Source organism: Euwallacea fornicatus, chromosome 14 (assembly GCF_040115645.1).
Source record: "Euwallacea fornicatus isolate EFF26 chromosome 14, ASM4011564v1, whole genome shotgun sequence".
Taxonomy (NCBI): Eukaryota; Metazoa; Arthropoda; class Insecta; order Coleoptera; family Curculionidae; genus Euwallacea; species Euwallacea fornicatus.
In genome coordinates this window covers 4,840,701-4,854,015 of record NC_089554.1, presented here as the reverse complement: position 1 = coordinate 4,854,015, position 13,315 = coordinate 4,840,701, and the positions used below count along the sequence as shown (strand labels likewise).

The 13,315-nt window shown below is 34.1% G+C and overlaps 2 protein-coding genes across 2 annotated transcripts in view; one reads left to right on the top strand and one right to left on the bottom strand.

The window, feature by feature from the left end:
* The window catches only part of Bre1 (E3 ubiquitin-protein ligase Bre1), a 47,931-nt gene extending 39,777 nt beyond the window's left edge, over positions 1 to 8,154 (top strand). Inside the window, exon 17 of the transcript XR_010732781.1 lies at positions 7,799 to 8,154. The gene's annotated coding sequence lies outside the window, so the exon portion shown is untranslated. The remainder of the gene's footprint in view (positions 1 to 7,798) is intronic.
* The window catches only part of LOC136343419 (protein Tob1-like), a 42,674-nt gene extending 30,528 nt beyond the window's left edge, over positions 1 to 12,146 (bottom strand). Inside the window, exon 1 of the mRNA XM_066290137.1 lies at positions 11,969 to 12,146. The gene's annotated coding sequence lies outside the window, so the exon portion shown is untranslated. The remainder of the gene's footprint in view (positions 1 to 11,968) is intronic.
* Between the last annotated feature and the right edge of the window lie 1,169 nt (positions 12,147 to 13,315).

Sequence of the window (13,315 nt, the reverse complement as noted above, 5' to 3'; positions counted from 1 at the left end):
GCTATTTGGTTGACATTTAAAATAGAAGCAAATAGTGATTCAAATCAAGATATTTAAATGTGAAAAATTATGCATTATGCATGACGAAGAATCGATTTTACTCACATAACAATCTGTTAGTCAAATGTAACAAATGTGACATGCTATAATCGAGCATAAAATCATGTTCTTCATGGATAATAATTCCATTTCATCACTCTAATCTATTTATTATTTAACATTGCTTACTTTCAATTACATATTTCCTTTGTTCAGCTTTCTATCGTGTGGACATCGATTTCTGTTTTTACATAAGGGCTTGTTTTTCAATTAATTTTGTCTTCTTATTTTATCTACCAGTAGTGATCAATAATAATCCTGCTAATAACATTAAAGCTTCTTTTGTAATTTATTTTTGGATGGTGGCGTTGTGGTGCTATTTTAATATATGGACACCCTAACGACCGAGTTTCATGCATGTGTGTATGGTATTGTTTATATTGCTCTTTGTTGTTATTGATATTTATACGTAACGAATCTACGGTCAAGGTTAATTTATTCATTAATTGGCTTAGCATGGCGTTATGCAAATGAGTTTTGTTTTCCTTTGAAGTTTGCTTGGTAATCCACTAAAACTTCCGTACTTCTTCTGGGAGAAATTCATTTTTTTCTTCAAAAATGATCAAAGAACAACACAAATTAATTCTTATTTGCATACGTAGTTTCCTTAAGAACGTTGACATCATATGTTATTACATTGTTTGGTTTTGCAACCAACCAACACGTTCCATTTATTTGATAGAGCCTTGTGTGTTATGACCTTTTTGCGTGATTTCTTATTTTATCGTTCCGTGTTCCAAGTGACCTATAAAAGCGCTAATTGCATGTTTTTCGCTCAAATACCAACGCACACTGCACACCAACAAAAAGTTATTTTCCTGGTTGCAGGCAGGGATCGAAATCAACTGATATTGTCCTGATCAGTTGCAATGAGCGCGTATAATAATCTACCACTACACTTCAGTTGACAGTAGCAACCATGGCGTCGGTATGATAATTAAAAAAAATCAACTTTTTAAAGAGCTTTCATGATTTCGTTTAATATACTAAAAAAATTATATTTTTAATGTCTTAAACGAATTATTAATAACTGATAAATTTAATTTCTCTGGGATATTTTCGAAGACACAGAAATTAGTATTAATCGCCACTGAAAAACGCAACTTTATGGTTTTCTTTATGATATATCTATCTCTGATGATTACTGAGGTCCCCTAGTTGACATTCGAGTTTATGGTCTATGCTAATTCTGAAGACGGTGACAAATCTGTTACAGCAGATTGATTTTTGTGTGTCTGAGTGTATCAATAGGTCAGATGTTCCGGGCAACAATAGTCAGAAAAAGGACGGACAAGAGTTGTTTGTGAAAAGTACCTGCTGTTAGCAATATTTGGTTAAAATGGCACCCAAAAGATATCTAGTTACCTGAAGCTAATATTGCTGGTAATAATGTACAGCGTGGGTTCTGTGTTTGGAGCTTGCGCTTGTGGTTCCATAAAAGCAAGTGCATCTCAATATTACGTATTTTTACTTAAATTTTGAGCGAAGCAGAAAAGCTACATTTCCTAAATTGGAATTCATAAGGATCATAACAGAGAATAGCGCAGTCCTCTCGCTATATTATCTGAAGTTTCTTTCTGGAAAACTAATCTTCAGAAAGAAGAAAACCATCAAGAAACTAAAATGCTGTTGTCGACACACGAGCATTAGCAAACTAGGTAAACGTATACCTAAACAGACCTATAAAACACACGAGTCCTAATTCTTGGACTGTATGTGTTTTACGAGAAAATTTCCCCTCCGTTGAGTTATCCGGGATTCAATGAAGCAAAAAACGTCGCTTTTCTATTTGATTCGTTTCGTTGGGCTTGAAATAGTTTCTACTTAATGTAACGGGAATTTATGGAAACTACGAAGAAGACCTACCTCTATAGCAGAAATCTTGATCGATGATGATAAGGAGCAATTAATTAGCCGCGTAGAACACATGCATCACTCGTCATTAACTATTTGCGTTTTGCAGTGCGGTTTTACCATTTAATGGGTTTGTTCTGAACCAATGTCACGACATTGACTAGAGCGCAGCTTTTTAATCCAATTGACATAAATTCGATGAATCGACCGCAGGGATGCCTACCTACTTAATATCTTTCAAGTTCTCTAGGTCAACGTAGCGTTCCTATTTCCATGCAATTTGAAACTAGATTTTTTAATATGTGACTTTGTTAAGGAAACTTAAAATATTCGACCTTTTTAGCAGGAAATGAGTAAAACTTAATAAATCGTAAAACTAAAATAGTTCGGATTTTTTTATCGTGGGTCATAAAATTACGAAAATAGTCCGACCTTCGCATGCCGAAAAATATCGACCTTAAAATCGCTCGTATTTTCACCACAATTATACAAACATTATGGTAAATTTATCCCGATCACAAACCTTATCCAATTAGCCATTAAATTGCAACCTAATCTTGTTCAATAATATATCTTTTTTTTGTAAAAACCCAATTATAAATATTAAAACTTTTCTCGAGACATTTTAGCTCAGGAGATTTACGAACCGAAGTTTCCGAGGACATGAAAAGCACTTAAAGATATTAAGTTCTTGCTCGTCAAAGTTAAAATTAAATTGGCCTACGTAATGAACGGGGCTGAAATTAAAAGGCTCAATGCTCGTAGAGAAACGACGAAAATGGCCATAGTTTGGCCGTGTAAGCTGCAACTTTTAAGTCCTGGCACAGTGTTGATTTTGTGTGTTACTTTTATTGTGAAATTCTCGTCTCTGTAATCTAGAGTGTTTGACATTAGCCATGATAATTTCAAGAAATGATTTGCGTTTAAAACGGAGTTAATTTCATTACGCGCTAATGCACACAACTTTATCTACAAAGATAACATTGTCGTTTCATATTTTTCATAACTTCTTGGAAGGTGCATTAAAGCGCGAAGGAGTTTGATGCAAGATAAGAATGTTTAGCATGAGGATCTCATAAACAGTAACGGACAGAGACTTGATTAAATAAATGAGATGGTGCACATTCGAGCTACAAACAGACCTAGTGGTTTTAGTGTTCCTCTATTTCTTATCATAACTCAAGAAATAAATAAAAAACAATTTCCACTTTATGCCCATCCACACGGTGTGTCTCTGATGTGGGCTTCATGTTTGGGATCCCAGGAAGGACCCTACAAGGTCGATTGCCTGGTGATCAAGATGAGGATATTATGTAATATTGGAAAAGCCACAAAATTTTCCAGTAAATTCTATACAAGGTGTCCCTGCAGATAATTACATAAATTACACCACATATTTAGATCATACAACATGAGAATTACTTAATATAAACATATCGGAAAGCGATTCGTTTTCAATGTTCATGATGTAAAAAATTGGTTGCCGAGGATGGTTTTTTATTAATATTTTCGAAACATTTCGAGATAAATGAAATAAATTTTGTAATTTATTATAATTTTTTGTGCCCTTTTTGAGGCTCTATGAAGAAATTGCCCCAGGTTTCTACGGACGAATAATACAGGGAGGTAGTGCTTAAAAATTACCTATGCTCTTTTGTACTTAACTTTATTGGCGATTTTATAGGAAAAATATTAAACTTGAAGATTTTTACATAAAAAGATACTATTATTGAAAATAGAAACCTGAAATAGTTTTCGAGGAAATTGAGATTTAATAAATTGACTGATATTATATATTATTAAATAAACATCAGATTTTATACCCAGTTGACCTTGAAATAGAATAAAAAATATTTTTGAAATTTTTGTATATGACAGAATTTATTAATAAGGTCTAATCGTGAAAATGATAATGATGAATGAAAATAAAATAAAATGTAAAATAAAGGGGTTTTAATATAATCTTTATTTAATAAAATATAGTATTCACCAATTTGTTAAATCTCCATTTCTTCGAAAACACTTGAAGATTTTGATTTTTACCTTTTTTATGTATGTTTATATGAACTTTTCATCCTATATTTGGGATCAAGAATACGTGACTGAATTTATAGCACTATGTTCAAAGACACTTTGTATAATTTCCTAGCCTTGCGGAAATATGTAGTATATGGAAGTCTGTCAAATAATTATTTAAACTTAGTTACACGCACAATTTTTCATTAATCTGAGACCTGAATTAGCTTAACACCCACTTTCTCAAAAATAATACAAAATACATGCATTTCTATATCTATACTTTCAAACATATATGGCACCAATCCTAGTTCGTCCTAATTTTCTAACTTTTTGTGAACGATTGTGAGGGATTGGGAGGGGGTGGGGGGGTCTCAAGTGCACTGAGAACAACTTCGAACATTTATTTAAAGTGTTTCATAATTGTATGTCAAAAAGTCAGGCGGTAAATCTATGGATTTAAGAAAAAAAGGTCATAAGAACATGGGTCGATTTTTGCTGCCTATTTGAAATATAGGGTTTTCGTTATAAGTCGATTCCGGCATCATATTTTTTGACGAAAATTGAGAAAAGTAAAATAAGTATAGAAATACACCTGTTAACGGGAAAACACCATTTTAATTCCATTAGTGGCGTCCCCATTGACGAGACCCTGAACATTTTAAACGAAAAATGTACTGTTTTTTTAATATAACTAATTTGTTAACTGTTTCATGGCTATGTGAAAAAAAGGCCTTCGAATATTTTTTACAACGTTAACCGTTTTCACGAAAGTACAGTTTCTTTATCACAACTGATTTTTTATAATTCTGAATAATGAAATTACAGTTTTTTAATCGAAACTGGTTATTAGCCGGCTTTCATTCAGGAACTAGTTATATAATGATATAGTACCTTCTCTTCATAATTCAGTTAATGAGCGGGAATAGTATTAGGAAATGCTAATTCATTGCGGAGAGCTAAGAAATTCCTGTGAAATTCTACTCAATACAGCTAATACTGTGTAAAATTATGTGTTTCCTAACTAGTTACGTAAATAGCTATTTGAGAAACCCCAGAGCAACACAGGGTATATTCTGCCGAATTCAGTGCGTTTTTCTAAACCATTTACTAAGCTTAATAATTCCTAAGTAAGGAGATCTAATTGAGAACATTTTCCAGCGTGTGTATCCCACTTTCTTTTTTGTATTGGGTTCTGCCTTCTTTAAAAAATGTTAGAATAATCTGCTAAGTTGCGGACGGCCTCAAAACTTGAATATATGATTTCCGTGTAACAACTCTATATAATAAGCAACTTTGCTACTTAAGAAGCCGCATGTTATTACATCTACTTGAATCTCAGCTGTCAAACTAAATATATTTTTGGAAATTGCCATGTATGTAACTTGTAAGTTAACTTCGTCAGCTAACATCAACCGATAAATTTTTGTGCAAACACCACCTATGTTTTATGTATGTTAAAAACCCAAATACTTGATTAAATTGAAGTGAATTTTGTGTTATATAGATAAGATTTTCTTCACCAATATAAAAACAACAAATGGAAATTTTTTCGCAAATGTTTACTATAATGTGAGGCGATGTTAAACTTTCCATTAGTTTACGACTCTTTACACGTAACGCTAATACACAACATGTAGGAAATTCTTGTTTGGTTGGAAGATTTAGATTCATTACGACCACGAAACTTTGGGCTGTGATTCACGAATAATCTAAATATTTAAAGCGCAACTGCTCGGAAATTGTTACATTATTAAATTAATGAGTAACTTCAGATTGTTGTTGATATTGAAATGTATTGTTTTTATAGAGTATTATTGTTTTCTCAGCGTGCCAGATCATGAAACACAATTAAAACATGCTTGTTCTATCCTGTGATTCAATTTCCTTAAGTGCTGGCTGAAACGAAAGATGTACATTAAAATATCACAAAACAGTAACTGTGCCAAATCTTGGCCTATATTAAACCTTATGTAGTGGATTACGTGGCGTCCTGCCAAAATTCCTGAGTCCCCCTTGTGGAAGCCAAATGTGGAAAGTTTTTGTTTTAAGTCGCCAAATTTTTGTAATATTCAGAACCAGAAAGATTAAAGCACTGGGACGGCATTTCATCAACAGTATAGATACAAATACCGAAATTTGCAGGAAACTTTTGGGATTCCTGTAAGTACCAAAATTCAAATGAAAAGGACCATAAACATGACGGCCTTGATTAGATTTATGGGACAAAGCGAAGTTTTGTACTGTTATAAAGGAAAACATAAATTCGTCCTTGTTTATTAGGTGACCCCATTGTCGGTAAAAATATTGCAAAAATTATAAGAATTACTTTAGATAAGCTTGGAGGTGATCCGCTAGCACTTTTTCGTACACAAAGCAATTACACAATTTTATTACGTCTTTGTAGAAGTATTTTATCAAATTTCTCTGGACTGGTTATCCCCAAAGTTATTGCGTATTTTAGAATGTAAATGAAAGAATTTTTTATTTTAATCAAAAATGAAAACTATTAAATTATGTTTTTCCCTTTTTGTTCAATAACATTCTTCCATCTTCGAGGCTATTTCACGATACCTTGCTTACAAAAATAGATTCTTTTTCGACAAAAAATTGGCCCAAGTACATTTTTATATTTTTATCAGTGTCGAAGATTTTTCTTTATATTAAGGACATTTTGTAGCGATCGAAACAGATTATAATCCGATGGTGCTAGGGAATAGGATGGATGTGGAAAACATCTCATCCACGTTGCAGCAATTTTTGGTGATTGTGCGCTTTTTCTTAATTTTGTTATTTAAGTTACCTGGTTGATGACATCTTTGCAATCTTATCGGTCGAATAACAACTTTTCTTCGGTGAATATTCTCATTTGGAGTGTTTCTCGCTAATGTATTTTACTAGGTCCAAGATCTTTTACGTACGTCATTATAGACGATCAATTTTTCGTCACCTGTATCACACGTCTCAAAATGGGGTCATTTTATTCTCGTTTAGAGAGTGCCTTGAGTTTATATGGTACCCATACATCGAGTTTACTAACATTCCAATTTGCTTGAAACTGCTTCCAACACTCGGTTTATACGTTCAGAGTACCAGAAATTTCCAGAATGGTTGATATTATTCTATCGTGGTAGATAGGTATTTTTTGTATGTTTGATGACGATTATTACATTTAATGATAATGTATATTTAACATCGTTCGGAGCGTTTATTTTGTCTTCATTTGGCCAATTTAATGATTTACGAGAACTTAAAACACCCGCGAGTGTCCGCTTTCAGAAACTTTTCCTGTAGGTTCACAATTCGGAGCAGCCGCATCATTCAGCTGTGCTAGTATTATCGAACTCTATTATAGATACGTAGAACATATAAGTAACAAAACAAAATAAAGCAATTCATTGGCACGGTGTGCCTCCTCTGCTCAAAAAAGTGTTTTAAATGTGCTCAGTTGTGAATGGGTCCAGTACGTTACCTGGGGCAATACCAATATTGTTAGAAAGCACATGGGGCTTTTCCACGTTTGGACACGCGCTCAATTTGTTTACGGTTCTGGTTATGGTATATTTTTGTAAACTTGCACGTCTTAAAATTGCCTGTAAATTCGATAAAAATTCTGTTTAACCCAATTATATCAAATATTAGAATCTAAATTTACTTATGTATATTTGAAGAACAAATAATTTAATCCGCTAATTGACTGCCTGAAACGAGGCGCCTCTGGCGTAACCGGACAAGGCCATCGTCACATGCATACGTGTCTGTTCACGTGACAATTGATATAATTCACTTGTTGTCCAATTATTGCTAATTCATCTCTTAATTTAATTAGGTTCATCGCGGCGTTGTAGAGGACGTCATTGAGGAGACAGGTTTCGCATGGGTTCGAACATTCGAATTAAGGCAGTGGCAGCACGGAAGCAAATGTGAAAAATTTTATGTTAAGATCGTACTCAATGAAATGGTAATTATCAGTTTTAATAAATTTCGCCATACTGGGGACACAGGAAATTGGGTAAGAGCGATATTACTGTTAGTAACCGGAACTGATCCGAGTTGGAAGATATAAAATACGAATAGTTGGCTTTAAGACTTGTGTCTTATGAAACCCAAATGAACGTGCCAGTCACCTCATCGACCATGAGTCGTTATACAGTCAGTCACAAAAGTCTACATACACCCTGTAAATTGTATATAACTAATAAAGTCATGAATGTATTTTCTTTTATTAATTACGTGACAATACTACTCTCGTCACAATACATAAATATAACAAAAATTCTTATTTACTTACATTCAAGTTTAAATAAAAAATACAAATGAAGAATTTCTAACCCACAAAAGTGTATATACAGTTTTAGATGTAATTTATCTATTAGTTTTTACTAAATATTTGTTTAAAATTAATATTTGGTTGATCCTCTATTTGAGTGAAGCACTGTTTGAAAACGTCTTGGCATTGACAGAACTAAATTTTTTGTGACGTCAGAGGGTACTTCTGCCCACGAAGTTTGTAAAGCGGTTTTTAACGCTTCTTTGTTAATTATTTTTAATTTTATAATTTTTCTCCTTAATTCGTCCCATATGTGTCTTACAAGGTTCAAACCAGGAGACTGACGAGGTGTGTGCAATTGTTTAGGTGGATTATATGAGATTCATTCACGAATAACCCGAATTATATGCTTGGGATCGGTGTCTTGTTGGAATGTCCAACGATTGCCAGGCTCCACTTTGTTACCTACTGTAATTAAATTATCTTGCAGTGTTTTTAAATATTGTAGATGGTTCATGGCACTATCAATAAAAATCAATTTTCCAACCCCAGCCGCTGACAATGAATTCCAAACCATGACGTTACTTTTTTTATGTTTAACAGTTAACACTAAATTTTAAGGTTTGAGCTCTTAATTCGTTTTTCTAAATTTTTTACCTTTTCAATCACATCCAAAAATATTTAATTTATTTTCATCGGTAAAAAGTATGATTTTCCAAAATTCGACACCTTTGTTTAAGTGATTATTAGCAAAATCTGTTTTTTTTTGTCTATTTGCTGCAGATATTAGTGGTTTTCTTTTTTGTATTCTTCCATGATAGTTATTTGACCGCAGTATACGTCTTACTGTTTCAGAACTAATAGACATTCCGGTATCATTTTCAATCTTTATAGAAAATTTTGACGTATTTATTTTGGATTCTGAAGAAACTTTTTTTAAAAGTTATTGTACATCTCTTTCATTTAATTTTCTGGGACGGCCAGGTCTTGCTTTATTGCTTGTATTTCCACGATTATTATAGTTTATAACAATTGTTTCAACTGTACTGCGAGGCAAACTTGCGGTGGTTACTGTGTCCTTGTAAGACTTTTTCTGAGTTCTAAATTAATTATTAAACTTCGAATCGCTGTTTCTGTTCTTCCTATAATTTTGTGTATAAAATTTTTAAACAATTGAAACACTAGAGAGTGTTGATGTCATACTATTTTAAAATATAATTTTTTTTCGGAAGAATTGATAAGGATACCGCAAAAAAATGTTAACAACATTGTTTTGAAGTGTATGTAGACTTTTATGAGCTAGAAATTCTTGATTTCTCTTTTTTATTTAAACTGCAAGGTAAATAATTAATATTTTTTGTTATATTTATGTATTGTTACTAGAGTATTATTGTTACATACTTAACAGAAGAAAATACATTCCTTACTTTTTTAGTTATATATAATTTACAGGTTGTATATAGACTTTTGTGACTGACTGTATGTATTTTTGCTTATGAATCTGACATCATACATAAACCGTATTTTTTCGGGACTTAACTGAATCACCCATATCGCATACTTTTTCTCGATAACATTTTACACGTATATTTTGTATGATATCAAGAGACGTGAGGTAGACTGAGGAAGATCATTGGTGGCTTTTGCACGAAACAGTGTCTCTGACACTACGAACTCAGGGTGGTTCGAATTTACTTATTCAGTCCATAATTCTTTTAGCGACTATTTTTGAGAACCACCGCGCTTTGGTCCTACGGGAAGAATCGTACAAACTTCTGGCACGTAAAACCGGATGCTTACAATACTGTTATTATACTCGCCTGCGGGGCCGGCAAGCAGACTACCTTAGCAACTTCACCATGCTGAGCGAAATTTTTAATCACTGCCCTCCTATCCTCCAATAAAAACCGCCCAGGACCATGGCTCAACCTTGTTCTCCTATAAGGGTGATACTTCTCCTTGGTATTTCATCCAAGAGTATCAACAGTTGTATTTTTTTGGCTTATTCAGAAAGAGCTTTTGTTGAGGTTTCAGACCTCAATTTTCTGACCCGAAATAGCGGCGCTAGAAGAACTGCAGTCGCAGCAAAAACGAAAATAATGTTAATTAATTATTAGTACCCGACTTACAGTGGCAAAATTTAACTAATTCTAATAGAAAAGTTGCTTTTAACTGTTGTAAAGTCCTAAAAAATAATGAAGGTAATTAAAACGACAGTTTGGAGTCGACGCCTGTTTCGGGTTCCGGGGAAGAAAGAATTATTTTGTCACTTGTTAGGAAAGAGTTTACTGCAGGAATATTCTACTTTAAAAATTATTCGTTTAAATCAAATCCTTTTTCATGGAATTTCAAAGGCTGATGTTGAAGTCGTCTTAATGTTTGCGATGACAGAAGTCCTCAAATAAATAAAATATTTGAGGAATTGGGGAGAAAGAAAAATAGTAATGTTTCATACTTATGACTGTCGTCTTGTATTTTTAGATTGGGTTTTTAATTAAAAAGCTTCGTTGCAGGTTCTTTCTCAAGGAGCTACTTTTTCCTTCTCACTTCATCCACTCCATACGCCCTCGAGGAGTCTCGTGCAACCCCACTTTTCAGCTTTGTTAAGAAAATATTTATTTTGGCATAGGATTCGCAGTTTTTCTTAAGAAAAACACTTCAGTGAGCAAAGTGTGAATGCTTCCTAATTGCATTTTTTTTCAAGGTTTGTTAATGCGTTATTTAAAGGTAAATACGTCAATAACAACAAATAATTAAAAAAAAACAAATATGCAAATGGTTTTTAAATGACAATAAAACCAATAAAATTGTATTAATTCGTCGAAATTAGAGGAGTTTATGAGGTATATCGAAGGTTAATTGCGGAAACAAACACTTGAAAAAAATCATTAGTTGTGTTGCGTCATTAATCTTGTTTGACTTAAATAATAGGATCATACGCATAATTGGGTGATGATGTGTAAAAAAGAAAATAGTAATAACCTCAAGTTAAATATATACAGCGTGTCCTATTACGATACTCAAATCACAGAGGCTTTCACGGAAATAGGTCATCGATTGTACGAGAAGAGTTTTGAGGAATTTAAATAAAAAATCGTTAAAACTGTCGCTCTTTTTCTTGCGATTTCCTCAGGACACAAATGAATAAAAATTGAAGATCTTGGCTCTAATGAAGATGAATATTTGTAAGAGAAAAGTTCAGTTTTTATTCACTTTGGTTCAGATTTAGAAAAGCTTCTTTCTAATTGCCCTCGTTCTTTGCATAGTCCCATATTATTAGTTATGCGTGGCTATGGTTGCAAATTACTAGAAATATTTAAGTATTCTTCCCATTATACTACTAACAATTAAAAAAAGCGATAGAAAAAACCGCATTCGCATAATAACAGTATATTTCGTATTGGCTGAATAAATAAATAAATAAATATTTTTTTCTGTCTGAATTCCACCATTCTATAGATGGCTGCCATTACGAGAACGAGTTATAAATAGTACAAAATCGAATTTCCTTTTAACCTTTTTCTATTGAACCGTTTTAAATCTGGCTTGAAGAAAATCTGGAAACATCCAGAAGATTCCCGAAAAACCCTGAAGGTGACCCTGACGATGACATTTCGTGCCGCGCTCTGAAATGTCGGCTAACTGATAACCTACATCACCATCAGCCCAGCGGTGCACCATATGATAAGGTTGTGATGGTGGGGGACACCGGTAGGAGGCGCTACTTACCAGAGAAGAGAGCGTCTGGAAAACAACTCGAGCGACCACCGGCGACTTAGCACGAAATAAACAAACTATACAATTATTTAGAGATATAAAAGTAGAAAAATATAAAAAATGTGGACTAGTTGGATTAGTTCGATCTCACTCGGCGGAGTAACTACACGCTCGCGTCGCGCTCAGCGCTGATGCACAATGACAGCGAGCGGCGCCCGTCGTCGATATATAAACCGCCATAGCTTTGCTCCACGACGATTTTACGTCACCGGTGACGTCACGGCGTCGTCGCCTAGGTGACGGTTTGTTTATCGGCCGTCTTCGCTCAGTTGCGTCATCGGCCGCCCTGATGGGACGGGCTTTGCGAGCTTCCAGCTCGATCTCCCTCTGGAAAACTGCCTCGGGTCCAGCGGATGTGGGCGGATGTTGATTTTCATCTATGCCAAGGGCCATACAAATTTAATGAAATCCCTTCTTTTTAAGTTTTTCGTGGTTTCGAGCCGTTGTTTTGATAACATTACGAACGCATCACAATAAAGAAGGCCGGAAAAATGACCAATGCGTTTGGTTAATAATCATCAAAAATTAGAGCCAAATGTGCATATGGTTCAGATCCATGTCAACTATAAAACCAATACAGCAAGTTAATGCAAATGCAACAAATTTCATTACAGAAGGTCACTAGGTTATCCTGAGAAGGGCAATATTAAGATTATCAAGAAAGGACCCTTGGGCTCTGAATCTAAACGAGCGCGTGAGAGTTGGAATAAAATTTTTGTCAATGGTAACTAATCAAAAAGTTTCATTGGCACAATTTATTGGGCGAAAATTTTATTTCCTCTTAAATCGGGAGTCTGAACACAAACACTAATCAATGGCAGCCAAATTGGAGTAAACCATGTTAAAATTTCGTGACAGATACTAATACATGGCAGCTTTACGCCCACAAAATGGGACCGATTTTGATAATGACAAATGCCAGCAATTGTTAACTAGGTCCGACCAATACGCATGTTTTTTTTTATATTTACATAAATATTGCTATTTGGGGTTAGGCAAAAAAGAGGCGAAGCCGGGTCTGCTCAGTTCATCATACATCTCTAATGATGAAAGAGCTTTCTGTGTCAGAGTAAACCTATACAGGGTGTCTCAAGTGTGCTATCCGTTGATATCGGTTCAAGCGTTGAAAGTTAAATGTAACTGTTGTCAAATGCAGCAGTGTCACGCATATTATAAAATTGCGGGAAAATATACAAGAGGCGTAAAAAAGTGTGGCAATGAAACAAATGTTTTGTGACTTAAAAAGAGATAGTATGCATGCGTCGTGTTCAAATTGCCGGATTATGCTCTATGCTCTTT